The 15,574-nt window shown below is 39.3% G+C and overlaps 1 pseudogene; it reads left to right on the forward strand.

The window, feature by feature from the left end:
* Positions 1-15,574, forward strand: part of LOC118009033 — a 144,742-nt pseudogene that overhangs the window by 9,904 nt on the left and 119,264 nt on the right.

Here is a 15,574-nt window from a genome sequence, read left to right on the forward strand (position 1 = left end):
AGCAGCATCTTTTTTTTTTTTTAAGATTTTATTTATTTATTTGAGAGAGAGAGAATGAGAGACAGAGAGCATGAGAGGGAGGAGGGTCAGAGGGAGAAGCAGACTCCCCGCCGAGCAGGGAGCCCGATGTGGGACTCGATCCCAGGACCCTGTGATCATGACCTGAGCCGAAGGCAGTCGCCCAACCGACTGAGCCACCCAGGCGCCCCCAGATAGCAGCATCTTTGAACTAGTAACAGTGACATCAAACAAAAGAGCCCACCAATAATTTCTAAAATTCAACAAATGATTTGAATTATTAGAATGCTTTGATGATCTATGGGCACAATGACTCATATCACTTAGCAAGGAATTCTATATTATCTGTACCTTGGTTTATTCCAAAAATAAGAAAGATTTCAAATGTTTTTGATTTAGCAATTACTTCTATATTACATTCTTATTTCCAGCTGTTAAATATGTTTAATTACAAGCAAGGATAGGCATTAGAGAGACCATGGTACGAGGGTAGCAATGTCCCACATAGGTTCTTAAAATATATTTCTACAAAGAAGGATGGAATAATTTCTCCCAAATAACCCAAAATGTTGTTTTCTAGGCAATCTGCAGTTGCAGTGCCCAAAAAGGAATAAAGGAAGGTGGGGAAATCTGCTAGCCTTGTCAGATATTCTAAAAATGACAGTGTAAGAGCTGACAGTTTATAAAGATTTTTCACATTAAGGGCGCCTGGGTGGCTCAGTCAGTTAAATGTCTGCCTTCAGCTCAGGTCATGATCCCGGGGTCTGGGATCAAGCCCTGGGTCAGGCTCCCTGCTCAGCGGGAGTCTGCTTCTCCCTCTCTGTCTGCCCCTCCCACCTGCTTGTGCTCTCACTCAAAAACAAATAAATAAAATCTTAAAATAAAAAAAAGATTTTTCACATTACTCTTTTTTGTTTAATAATATCATTCCCTCCTTCTTCAGTTCATTTTCCTTAGCTGTTTGTTTCCTCTTCTGTTTCTAAGGAACATCTGCAGTTCTGAAGTGGTTAAATGCCCCATTCAGGGGAGACACGTTTGTACTCACTTGATAGTGTTGTCAGAAAATGGATCATCACCCAAAGACATTAGAATCAGCATTGGAGGGATCCAGTTTTCTGAATCTAAATTTTAATACCTGGTCAGACCATGCTTTCTCAGTTCATGACATACCTACTTAGGTCTAGCCCGTGCTGTGTGCAAGGGATGCAAACGGGGCAAGAGTGCCACCGTCCTCAGGGAATTTATGGTGGCATCTGATCTGAAGGCCGGGTTGCAAAACAGTAACACACCCATAACAATCGCTTGCTACAATGGTAGTGAGAGGGAAGGCAATCCTCTACCCTTTAGGAGAAGGGAATCTGATTTGAGGATACTCTCAGTCCGATGTTGGAAGAAAAGCATTTCCTTAGCAGGCAAGTGCTGGGATTGTGGGAAGGGCATTCTGGGCCAACACAGGCACGCATACGTGAACTACCGAGAGAACGTAATCTACAGCACAACCTTCTCCAGGACATGCACCTTCAAAAAAAGAATTCATTTGGAAGCTTTGGGATCTGACCTGTCTTGATGTCTTGTTGTGTTTTATCAACGTGCCTTGGTTCTCCAGGTAGGGGGATGACTTCAGCAATGCAGTTTACTGGGACAACTGACGGCTTCAGATGAGGGAGGGAAGTGACTTTGCCCTTTTGCTTGTTAACCTAAATGCCATCTTTGCTTCATTTGTGGGACCAAACTTCTTTAATGTATCTTGGGTTAGATACTGAGGATTTTCTCAGTAGGCTACCTTTGGAAATAGTCTGGGGCTGAATCACAGCAATTACAAGCCTGAGATGAAAGGAGCCACATGTATACCGAGGCCTCTTAAAGACTCAGCCAGGCTTCATTTCCTCTCACAATGGGAGGCTTTGGGCCTCTACTGACTAGGATGTAACCACAACAAAACAATATCTCTCTCTGTGGGTTTTGAAAATAAACTGAAGTGATTTGTACGTACAAATGGCATCTTAGTAGAAGGAGTGTAGAAAAGCCAAGTTAAAAAAGAAAACAAACAATGCTTGAAATCCTTCCCTCTCTTTTCCTACAGGTCTTCTTCCTCAGAACTGTTGTCTGGAAAACTCATCTACTATCGCGCTGCATGTTGGGCAGCTCACTCACTCCAGGTTTTGCTTTGGGATTCTAATGCTATTATTATAAATACTATTCTAGATGATCTATAGTATGGGCTCTTCGCAAGGATAACTGAAAGCCTTCAGGCTTTTAAAAGGAAACACACAGAATATGCTTTATTGTCTTGGCTACATTATTGGCAACATAAATGATTCTTTGGAGGCTTGGAAGGTGGGGTCAGCCCTGTCAGTTTGCATTTTAGGACAGTTTAATCAACTGATTAATGACACAAAAGAATATATCCACTCACCTGATGTTTCATTTGCATTGTCAGTAGGAGATTTTTCTGGTAATTTGCATACTCTACTGCATTCACAATTAGAATAACGAGGAATCATCAAACTCTATAAACAATGACTACCAGCTAAATCTAAGTATAGAAGGGAAATTAGAATTTATCTAGACTACTATCATTAGCAAATATATATTTTTAATTTTTATAATTACTAGCCAGCAGAAATTGACCAAGTCATACAGGCTTTAAATTATTTAGATTTTATAATTATCTTTAAATAAAATCAGTATTCCTAATAACTTAGGGAGATTGAATCATTAGGCCAAGAAACTAGTTAAGATACTCTTTATATTCAAATTAAGTTTGTATCTGAATGTCTTTTTACTTGCAGAATCCCCAAGTACATGAAAAGTTACAATGACAAGGCATTTATATTAAAAAATGATACAATTAGAGAGGATAGTATTGCATAAATCCAAAATACTTAATTAAAAAATAAACACTTCAGGGGTGCCTGGGTGCCTCAGTTGGGTAAGTGTCTGTCTGCCTTTGGCTCAGGTCTTGATGTCAGGTTCCTGGGCTCCCTGCTCAGTGGGGAGGCTGCCACTCTCCTGCCCCCACTCATGTGCTCGCAAATAAATAAATAAAATCTTTAAAAAAAGTAAAAACATAAAAAAATAAAAACTTCAGCCAATTGTCATTTGTTCTGTCTATTAAAATGTCAGAACACTGACAACAAATGAGTATCTCTCCAAATAAGTAGATAATTAAGTTTATAATTATCAAATAATATCTTTGGAATAGTTTTAAAGGAATAAGTAATGACTTGAAAAGTCAATCTACCTTTAAAATTCTGCTATCATTTCTGATGTTCTGAAATAGTTTTAAATATAGGAAAGAAAAGGAGCTTTATAAAACTCAACAAAACTTCAAGAAAATCAGATCCCAAGGCTTTCTTTTTTTTTCTTTTTAATCTTTATTTTGTTAATGTGGTGATTACTCTGATTTTCCTTTTTTTTTTTTCCCATGATTCCCATTGTTTGCCCAAGGCTTTCAAATGATTTTTTTTTTCTTTTAAGGTACATATTCCTGGAGAAGGTTAAATTATGTGGCATATTGTGCTCCCCCCCAAATTCAAGCTTTTGTGCTTGTGTTGGCCCAGGATGTCTTTCCCACAACACCAACAATTTGCTGCTAAGGAAACACTGTCTTTCAAGACTGGGTTAAGAGGTTTGACTCCTTTCCCCACGAAGGATGGATGAGTCTCTTCCTTGCCACATCTGTTGTAATTAGTGCATTGTAGTAATGTAGCTATGACATTGTGTCTTCCAGAACTGACTTTATAAGTCATTGTATTTTTAAATGAAAGATTTTACCAATTCGTAATCTTCGAGTTTAAGGAATAAAGGTGCATGTAAAAAAGGAATTTTCTTATGAACTTTTATGTACCTTTTTGAGTGGATCCAACAAAAAAACTGAATTTTGATTGAACACAGACTTTCTTTTCAAAACGTGTTCACAGGGGCGCCTGGGTGGTTCAGTCAGTGAAGTGTCCAACTCTCGATTTTGGCTCAGGTCGTGATGTCAGGGTCCTGAGATTGAGCCCTGTGTCGAGTTCCCTGCTCAGCAGGGAATCTACTTGAGATTCTCTTCCTCCTGCTCTCCCTCCCCACCCCGACTGCCCCTTGCCACTTGAACAAGCGCGCACACACGCTCTCTCTCAAATAAATAAATAAATAAATCTTAAAAAAAAAAAAAAGCATGTTCAGGAATGCTACTGAGTAGTTAAAAATACTCTAGAGTCTGAAAAAGTGCAAATGACGTTTCCAAAGATTTCTGTTTTCCTCTATTAAAACTGGTAAAATAGAGCTAATCTTTTAATTGACTTATAACTGACATGTAACAATTTATTAGTTTCAGGTGTACAGCAGAATGATTTGATATTTGTATATATTGTGAAAGATCACCACAATAAGTCTAGTTAACATCTGTCACTTTACAAAGTTGCAAATTCTTTTTCCTGTGATAAAGACTTTTAAAATTTACCTTCTTAGCAACTTTTACTTTTTATTTTTTAAAAAGATTTTATTTATTTATTTGTCAGAGAGGGAGAAAGAGAGAGAGAGAGGGAGAGGGGCAGGCAGAAGGAGAAGCAGGCTCCCGGCTGAGCAAGGAGCCCGACATGGGGCTCGATCCCAGGATCCTCGTGACCTGAGCCAAAGGCAGACGCTTGACCCACTGAGCCACCCAGGCGTCCCTCTTAGCAACTTTAAATATGCAATACAGTATTATTAACTATAGACATAGTGGTGGACATTACATCCCAGTGACTGATTTATTTATTACTGGAAGTTTGTACCTTTTGGCAAACTTCAAAATCAAGCTAATGATAAAAGAGTAATTACAAACATTTCTTGTATTTTTTGTTTGTTTGTTTCAAATGGAAATATCTCACGGATTCACTAAATGTATAAAATCTTCATATAAAATCACCAGAGTGAAGATTTTTTTTCGGTCTACCTGGTAAAAGTAAGCATTACAGTAATGTCCTCTGGAAATTAAATAGAACTCGTTTCTCCTTCATACCGCTTGCTTCCTCCAAGTTTTCCAGTCTCTGTGAATGGCCAATGTCCTACCCAGTTGCTGAAACCAAACTCCAAGCAGCATCTTTGCTTCCTCCCCTCCCCTACTGTCCATGCAGGAGGATGATCCCTTTGCTTGGCACCCTCTCCTTGGCACCTCAAGATCCTCGTAGATCTTGATGCTTCTTTGTTGGCATTCAGCTCTTAGCTCAAAGGCCATCTCCCCAGTGAGCAATTCCTGACCACTCCGTCTGAATTAGCACTCCTGCCCCTCAGAGTCACTCCTGGGCCTCAGATCACATCATTCTGTTCTACTTTCTTCACACCTTTCAGCACCACCTGGAATTATATTGTTCATTGCCGTGCTTTTTTTTTTTTCCTTTTTTTTTCTCTTTTCTCTACCAGAATATAAGCCCTCAAAGGCAAGGACCTTTTCTTTCTTATTCTCTCCAGTATTCTAGTACTTAACACAATGCTTACATATAATACACACTCAAAAATATATTTCAGATGAATATTTGAGAACAGATTTTTAAAAACGTGTCTCATTCAATAAATACCTCATTGTGCTAGGCAAAGGTAAGGGACATATGTTGAAAGACAGCCATTTTACCACTTTCCACTAACTTGAAGAAATGAGATAACTCGGCATTCTGCCCTGCCCCTCTGTCCCTTTCATTTCTACCTCCCTCCTCCCAAGGACCTGACTCACAGGAAGAGAGGCTGGTGAAATGGAAGAGCATGGAGTTGTACAGGAGTTAATGGGTTTGTGACTTCCAAACTGTGTGATCTTACACGAGTTGTGTTGGCCCATGGATGTTGTGTTTTTCACCTGAAAAACTGGAATAATAGTTCCTATTTTATGGGTTGTTGTAAAAACTGAATACAATGATGAATGTGTGTAATAAATATCTTAGCACATTATTGGCTTTCAATAAATGGGAGCTTTTATTGCTACTATCTCATGAAATGATCTGAGGTCAGTCATGCACCAAGCCAATTTACTGCTGAATAGTGCTTGCATAAGACCAATTTCTGAGAATATAATTGGCAACTAGCAAGCATACGAAAATACAATATGTATCATATTTTTAATGGTCTGACTCCTTTCCTTTCTGTAAGAATAGAGCAAGAGATAATTGTGACTGATTCCTGTTGCTTCTTGATGTGGCTGCCAGATTGCATGGCAAGCCTGGAGGCAGTAGTCCGTCAGTCATGGCCTGAGTGAGTAATAAGGTGCAGTAATGTCAGAAGCACGATGCATCATCTTATAGTCGGTGGCGGTGGGGGATTGTAAGGTCAAGTGGCTGGCTGAGAAGATAACGTTTGGTAGAGAAAGACAAATAGTTCTTTCCATCCAAGAGGCAATATGAAGTATATCTGACTGTATGTTATTCTAAAAAGTAGTCTGGAGCTAAGAGAATATGTCTCTGAAGCCAAATGACGGATCAAATATGGGAGCTTCAGTCAGCAGCGAAGTAGTAAATTTTGTCATAAATGATTAAGTATCTGGAAAGACTAATTTTATTTATTGCTTGATAGATAGCCTCTTTTTAACCTAAACCAAGCTCAGATAATAAGTAGGTGCTTTGGCAAAAGGATCTAAAGCATTTTCAGTTCCATTTCTATTTAGGCTTAAACCACTCTTTTACTTGAGCTCCTGATTAAAACTCTCAGCGAAAAATGCACATCTGGCATATATCACCAACTCTGATAGAGACAACCACACCCAAAGGCAAGTGTGTGTATGTGCCCGCCTGTGAGTATATATGTGCCCGTGTTTCCATTTTTGTGCACGTGTGTGATATTTTCCTACAATTACTGCTCTGACCTTAGGGAAGACTTGACTCCTCTTCCCTTTTATGTCACTGATATACCAGAGATTAATCAGCCTTTTCATCTCTTCCTCTAACTGGGACTAAAGCAGAGCTTGGGACCCACCATATCTGATGGGTTGCAGGGTAACCTGGGACTCTGCTCTTGCTTGAAATGACCCAATGCTGAATTATTTCTAGATTGACTAACCCAGCAGAATACTTTGGTATAAGAACTCATCCAGGTCTATTTGGGGTTGACTCTAATTGGAGTCTATATTGGAGTTGGTTTCTTAGAGCTACTTTATATCTTCCTTGGGGCCACCCCAGAAATATAAGTCTCCTGTAAATTGGAGGGGGTCTCAATATAACTACAACAGAAACAAATTCCCTAGGCTTCCTAGACCGATTCATACCAAAATCTCTCCAAAGGCAATGGTAGAGAAGACAAGTTTCAAAATACTCTCAGCCCCATGGGAATTCTATGCTGTCAAATACGGTAGCTACCAACCCTCTATCACTATTATAATTAAATTTTAAATTAATTAAAACTAGATAAAATAAAACATTCAGTCCCTCAGTTACATGGAATTCAATAGTCACATGTCTATGTATTAACACAGATACAAAAACATTTCCAGAAGAGCAAGATAAACATTTTCAGTAAACTTCAAAGTTAGTGCTTCCTGTGGCCTTCCAATAATCCTGTGTTGAATAGTTCAGTAAATCCTCTATTCTCTATACCTACCTGCTCAAGCACCTGCTGCCCCTTCTGTAATGTTCATCAGGCTTCTGAATATTTATGCAATCTCCATCATCTCCATTAAATTGTGAGTTCGGTGAAGGAAAGCACTCTGTCTCATTTATCATTGTATCCCCAGCATCCAGCATGACACCTAGAACATGGTTATATTGCACAATAAATATTTGTTGAATGAATGGATGGATGGATGGATGGATGGATGAATCCTAACTTTTCTATATATCACTCATGGATTAAAAAAGCTAATTACTTGGGGTGAGTGTGAGAGCTAAATGACATAGCGTAAATAAAGTACCTGGCACGTGCCCGATACATAATAGGTGTTCAAATACTACTTTCCTCTCTCACTCTCTGCTTAATAGAAACCTTCAGTCACTTGGATCCACAAGTCACAGAGACTTCTGGTCAAGCCAACAATTTCCCTGGGTCTCAGCTGTTGTGCTTCCTTCCCTTTGATCACAAGCTTGGCTTAAGTTATTAACTACAAGGGAAAAAGATCAGAGTTCAGCTCTGCTATTTGGCACCAAGGGAACAAAGTACTAACTCAGAGCAGTTAGCTTCATAATTCATTCTAGAAATCTCTTCCAGACTAAAATTCTGGCCTTTTACCAACCATCCGGTTCATTCAGCCTTATCCTCTCCTATCAGAATTTTGAATACAAAACGATGCCAGCAATTAAGTGTCAACACCATTCCTAGAGCTTCCTAGACATAAATTAGCACTGCATAGGCAATTGGAAGGAGAAATTTGGAACGAATAGTACTTTAGGATGAGCACGTGAAGTCCTTTTCTTTGTCCTTGCCCTCTGTTTTCAACTCTCCACCTAAAATGCTACCTTTGTGGGGTTTTTTAGAAGTAGAGACGGATGGCAAATTTTTGTTTAGCTTAGAGGCAGTTATTGGAAAAGCCAATTCTAAGATGTACAGAACAAAAAAGGGAAAGGAAAAGACCCTGAGTGTTTTCCAGGATGGTTCCAAGTATTATGGAGCATGTTGTGGAAAAATTTCTTAGCCATCTGCTAACGGATATTAGTAAAAGTGGAGACTGTGCTAAATAATAAAGTGTTGGGTTGTCCTTTGCAGAAAGTTAATAAAAAGAAGGAAGTGAAAGACTGCTCATTATTTTTAATGACCGTGCTTTCCAGCAGAGTGCCCGTGTCTCCCTGCCTTTACTTTCTGCCTTCCTTCAGTTCATTATAACACACTAAACTACTCCTTAGAATGATAGCTTTGTTCTAAAGCTCAGAGTTCATTAAGAGGCTCACAGACCCAGGCTGACCGGTTGTTAATCACAGGTCCAGTGCCAAGGTGATGATGAAAAGATGAGCCCAGGACACTGTCCACGGAACGGTCACCAGCCGTGACTGCCCTGGATTTCCTTCAGAGCAGGTCCTCATCGGTTCAGGGATTCGGCTCCCAAACGCTGCATTGTACTTGGTGGGTGATGTAAGTTTCAGCCATCCATAAAAGCAGTTGTTACCACAATAGTTCCTCTTATTTTGGTAAACCAGGAGAGACTATGGTGTGGTTAGAAGTAGTCTTGGTTTTTGAAAATTCCGCATACATGTAATATTTATACGGCACTTGCCGTTCGAGTTTTATTAGCTCCCCGTACACCATTTGGATGCATAAACTTCATGCTGTACATTTAGAGTAAGTAGCTTTCTGTGCTAATATCTTCGGCTATCAACCACCTGAGATCCCCCAGATAAATTATGGAAACGTGGAGAATAAATTCAGTAATAGTGAGATAGAAGAAATAAAAGTAATCCTTTATTTTACCATGATGCTAAAAGAAGGTAAACTCTTTAATCTAGGCACATATATGTTTCATGAAGCCGTAAAATAATGTGAGCCAACAAGGAATACGAATAAAGATACTTACACACAGAGATGGGATGAAACTTCTAGCTCTAAGCTCTATGTTAAGCATACCTGCTGTCTTTGTTAGAGTTGTTTTTTGTTTTTTGTTTTTTTTTAACCGTGTTTCGTTTTCCAAATAAGGGCTAAATGGCTCTGCTTTGGAAAACCCTTTGAACTTTGTGTTCACAAGTGCTTGTGTTTTGAAAAAGAGCTAGGCACTCCGGAGAGTGCCTGAGACGGGTAAGTGACACCAGGCTCTTGAGCGGTGGGATTGGTACAGGAAGTGCTGCAGCAGTGTTTTCTCCGACCTGAACGGGACTTAGTCCCCGACATGCTTCAGGCAAAATCATCAGACACTGACTTACTTCAAGACTCAAGAATTGGAATGATACCCTCTGCCTGGTTTACTTACGTTTCCATGTGAGCATATGTGTTTTTTAAACAAAATAAATGGGTCTTTTTGCCAAAAAGTATTCAGGCACCGTATCCTTAAAAAAGACTTGCTAGAAATAAAGTATATGTTTATTCATTAGCTGTCAAGCACTTCTGGGCTCAGTACCCACACACACATGCTGTTTAATGTGGAGTTTAATAACATTTACATAGAACTGAGCTGAGGACTATCTTGGTGGAGAAAAATCCATACTGACAAAGCATGCTGTTTTGTTTGTCTTTGTCTGGAAAGGGAAAAGTTTGACTAGGGTTGCCCTGCTTTATCTAAGCACCACCATGCTGTTGATAAAAAAATATATAATAATAATAATAACAATAATGCACTTTACTGTCATGCTAGAAACGAAGAATGAAGCCAGCCAGTCAATTTGAAAGAAAAATGAGCATATTTTAGTTTTCTCCAAAGCCCAGCAGAGATTTAGTTAGAACTATTTTACCTTCTCCCTAAACGATTTAACTTTTTTCTCTTGACAACAATCTCGCGTTGTTTGATCTATGCCATTTAAAAGAGACAACGTTGATAAGCCGCTGAGCAGAAAGCGAATTAGGAAAGAAAGAGCTCATTGGATTGCTGGAGAAATAACAAAATGAACAAAGAAAAGAAAGCAAATGTTCTGTTCTGTCATCGACGGGTCTTATACTGTGTGGAGAGAGTTACCAGTCATTTCCCCAAGGCCAGGCCTGCTCGACTTGACTTTTTATTAGAATCCGTAGGAAAATCATCCAGCCTGGCTGGGACAACACATTCGAAGAACTGGTGATGTGAGAGGGGTAGGGATGGCTCCATGGAACGTGAGGAACAACAGGACAAGGCCTAGCGTGCGGGGGTGAAGAAGTACCATTTGGGGCAGTTAATTGTTAATCATATTGAGAGTTCAACTGCTTTATTAGGGGTTACAAATTGAGATGCTTAACTGCATTTCCACTTCAGGATGGTAGGCTTTCCTGAGCCTTGTGGGTATAGGTCTATAATTTTCTAAGCGTGTGCATGCACACAAGTGTGTCTTTGCATGCGTCTGGGAGAGCAACTGAGGAGAGAGAAGAATGGGGAAGAAAACTGTTTCTATTGCATAAATCTCTGCTTGGAATTGTAGCATTTAAACACATAAAAACTATTAACAATAGATTGGAATGCATTGTCCTCTTAAAAACTCAGTGTGCTCATTTATAAGAGGCAGTATTAACTGACTCATGGCTTGAATGAGAGGATGTGTGTAAAGCATACTTTAATATCTATACGGGAACAAATAAATATTTCTTTTTCACCTTTCCACCCTGAGCCCTTTCCCGATAGCCATCCCCTTTTGCAACCTACCCAGGACAAAACAAACAAGAAAATAACGTACAGCAAGCTACTGAATGGGAGAACTAATTGCTTACCCTTCCTGTAATAAAGAAAGAAATATAGAAAGAGGATAGGGGTAAAATAATGGAGGTATTTAGCAGATTATTGGTTCTTAATTTAGTTTCCTACCCATTCCACTCTGGTTATTTTGGATGCCCTAGGGTAGCACAATAGAGACACATTGCTATAGTAATAAACCCAGAGTTGGACTAAAAATAACTTTTAAACAATTCTACCTCTTTCATCTTTTTTCTTATCAAGACTATTGAGCTCATTAGCTTAGAGTACCAGCATGAATAAGAATTCCTAAAAACAGATAATGTTATTGGAAGCCTTGGGGAAATACTCTACTCTAATTTGCTTTCCAGATAAATTTTAAAAATGGGTATCCAAGAATTATTGCTCAATTATAATAAAATTCCTATGAAATTACATGCTCTATGTTAATCAGCGTGAGCTCATTTTGGCCCACCTGTTATTACAGTGAACACCACAGTGTTTCGGTGAAGGGTCAGACATGACAGAAACAGAATGTAGGTAACCAGGAAGCCAAAACCCAGAGCGGAGAGACTAAAGACAACAGTAGGTCTCCACTGAGAAAAAGGATGGAGGCTGGGGGATTGTGCAATAAAACTTCTTTGTACTTTAAAGTTTCACTTCCTGAAAATGTTGCAATACCATCACCATCTCCAAAAGAGTAAAGTTCTAGGCTTGGTAAGGAAGGAGTAAATGGAAATTGCAGAAAGATCATTTTCTTCCTGGAACAATATTAAAAAATGTGGCTGCCTTTTCTGGCAGAGAAATGTTGAATTATATTTCTTTTTCATATAATATATGGCTTCTCTATGAGATAAGTCTTTAGGGAAATGAACCAACATCCTTTCCCACCCTTACAAGTTGTCAGATTATTTTGTTTTGCAAATTTGAATTTGCTAGAATTTATCCATTGAGATGGACCAAGCAGAAGAAATCAACATGTGTACCATACACAGTCATAATCAAGTCAACATAACCAATTTCTCATGGACCCCAGACTGTCATTTTCCAAATCTCATCCATCGGCAGTCAAAACAACTTGAGACTACTCGGTTTAATTTTATCTGATAAACAGGATTGGGTCTGGACAGCACCTTAAAGAGAGTTCTTTTGGCGGGGGGTGGAGCTTCACCCAGAAAGGAATAATGTTAAATTCCCTGTCAAATTGAACCCATAAAGGAGGATATTTGATCTACTGGATGAATGAAACAGAACTGGATCCTGGTTCATTTTTTCTTAAGAGCTCCAGGTCTCTGCATGCTTTCTGCCAGTTTTTTACAATATCATCTGAAGCTCATTTCCAAGTGGTTATCCATATCTTAACATCAGAAAATTCTATATTATTTGCACTGTTGGTCCATTGCTATTGTATAAATGATTTGTTTCCTTTTTCTGTCTATATTGCCTCTAAATTTTATGCTAAAATTAAAACTAAAACGAAGTTCCTTACATATAATGAACAATCTCTGAGTTACTCTGTCGAGAATGGCGTAAGTTCAATCAGCAAACTACTTTTCTATTAATAACTAACCATTAGTTAAAAAGGTGCATTAATGGAAGACCTGTGACTCAAAATCTTGGAACAGTTAATCTATTAGTTATATCATAATAGCTCATCTGCAGTTTGACTTATCACTGTAACCCCCAGAAAGAGGTCTGCCATATCATTGGATCTTAATAAATATTAGTAGAATGAAGGAATAGACTGATGAGAGCTTATCGGTCCAATAACTTTATTTAAAATGCTGTTTGGTGAATTACCTACCCGATTTGTAAGTGTCCTTTCCTACAAAAATGAATTACATTTGGGTACTGCCCTGATGACCTTACAATTTAGGTGGCGAGCGAAGACAGAAATGGATAAACAATAAACCCACCAGACGCAAGTTGGCATTAGAGGAAGACCAAAGATAGTGTTATGAGAGTTCAGAAGAGAGAGATGATGCTCAGCTAAGAGACTCGAGAAAGCTTCTGAGAGGATGTGGTGTTCGGGCAGAGCCCTAAAGAGTAGCTCAGTGGGGTGAGAAGAGCTAAGGTATGACATAGACGCCGGAGCTAGACCGCTGAGGTCAAACTCTAGCTCCATCCAGTGGAGTTCGCCACGTGCACTGGTGAAGTTACTTAACTACTCTGGGTAAGATGGCGATAATTAGTTCTGCTTTCCAGGGTAGTTGTAAAGGTAACTCTGGTCACTATGTGGATTTTCCTGATAACGGCACCATAGCTGGCTCACCTCTCCTACTGGTGATCTCACTTTTACCATAGTTGGCAGGCTTTCTTTATGAAGTGGAATACTGAAATGACTCAGGTAACACCACCAGCAGCATATTCTAGAAGGAAATGAACATCCCATCATCTTTGAGCATGTAATCCTGGACTCTGCCAATGGTTACTACAGGCCAGCTACTGAGGGACTCTCCTCTCCGATGCAGTGTGGAGAGATCTAATCCCCAGCAGGATTGTCTACAACCCGATGGACGTCAACACAACATTCGCAGTGACAACAGCACTATGATACCTCATTTGGCAAACGGCGCACTTGACAGGAGTGTAAAACTATGGGGTGGAGGGGGGATGGGAGCTGAGAGGGGTCTAGATTCTTAGATTTAGAAACCTGCACTGCTCTTTCGAAAAACCTCTCCATTAAATACAACTCCCCTTCATGCCTTCAGGAAACGTGTTTCATAGGATGTGAAGAATTTATGATGAAAATTATTTCATCTGAGGCTCTAGGAGGCAACAAAGCAGGGCCGAATGTTCTTTTTGCTTACTCAAAACGTTCAAGGAACTGCTATTGAAATGGCTTGATTCTTGAAACTGCAGAACATTCCTCATTACCCTCACTGACTGTAGAATGAAAGTTAGTCCTGGTCATTCAATTTCTTCGGATCTAAGATCCTTTTATCCTGAAACCTCTACCTCAAGTCGGCCTTCCATCCAGGCACGAAGACCTATGTACAATTTGCCCACTTCACTAACTTCTTGGGAAGACTGGAGGGCTATAGAAATGGGAAGTAAACTTTAAAAGTAAGAGCACCATAGCATGTCCTCTTATGCAGCTTCGTGACCGAGCAGCAATATAAAAAATAACTGGCTCCAAACAACCGGCTTATTTGTTGCTTTTCCTTCAGTTGTTAAAAAATAAAAAAAGTAAAAATCAGAATATGACTGTTTATAGGTTTCCCATCCTGGGAAATTAGACCTTGCTTACAGTGCAATCATTTCAGTCAAAATGAAAACTAAACTCATTTTAAAAGCCAGGTTAACTTGAATTCAGAAATACCCCCTGAGACTTAAGAAAGAAAAATGAAAAGCGGTACCAGCGTTGTTTAAAAGAGGCTAGCATTTTAACTTCTCAGAAAAAATGTTGTGTTTACTTTAAAATTCATTTTCTTCCAGTAAGTTTCACTCCTCTCCATGGACTATGTCATGCATTTATAGATCAGATTTTCAAAGAAGGAAGACAAATAACTTCGCTTATATTAGAGGGGGCTGATTTTGTTTCCTGTCACCACAGAGAGAAAGTTCTCTGATTACTAAAACTGTTTTACTTTGAAGTGGACAAGAGAGGGCACTCATGTATTTCATATATAATTGTGCATAATTTTTTTTTCAGCTGTTAAAGGACTGACTAACCATCCTTATTGCATTTTTAAAAATACATTTTAAAAAGGCTTGGGAAAAAATGAAAACTTAATATATGACAGTGATACAAACATACTATTTTTTATAAATAAAAGCGAGCAGGAAAGGAGAATTTTTGGAAGATTACTGTATATGTCACTTTAAAGGGATTTTGACAAACAAATTCAAAGAAGAACAAACATTTTTTGCTACTAAACTTGATTTTAATTCGATCTGAAATGAGCATGCCTTAAAAAAAATACTACTTGAAAAGAACGAGAAAGACTTCTGTTTCATCAAAATTTGGCAGAAGCTAGATTTGGACTTGAAAGGAAGGATGGCCTCTGACTGATAACATGGAATCAAAATCGCCAAAATTTGTAACTGAAAAGAATGAGGTCATCTCAACTCAGTTGCAAAGAGAGGACCTTACCCTTTCCCAAGGGCAGCCTAATGCTGCCTTTGAACCAGCCCACTGAGGGGCATCTGGAACCTCCCGGCCCAGGCCAGGAGGGCAGTGAGGGGCAGAGCCGGCGCTGAGCGCTTTGCTGTACATGTCATTTCTCGCCCCTGGTGCCGCTCGAGTCCATGTCCAGTCCAACTTTCTGCAGAGGCTCACAGAGCTTGCATGTGAGCGGAGGCTTACATTTCTCCTGAAATCATTTACCCGCCAAG

This window comes from Mirounga leonina, unplaced genomic scaffold, assembly GCF_011800145.1.
Source record: "Mirounga leonina isolate KUSES-001 unplaced genomic scaffold, KU_Mleo_1.0 Mir_126, whole genome shotgun sequence".
Taxonomy (NCBI): domain Eukaryota; kingdom Metazoa; phylum Chordata; class Mammalia; order Carnivora; family Phocidae; genus Mirounga; species Mirounga leonina.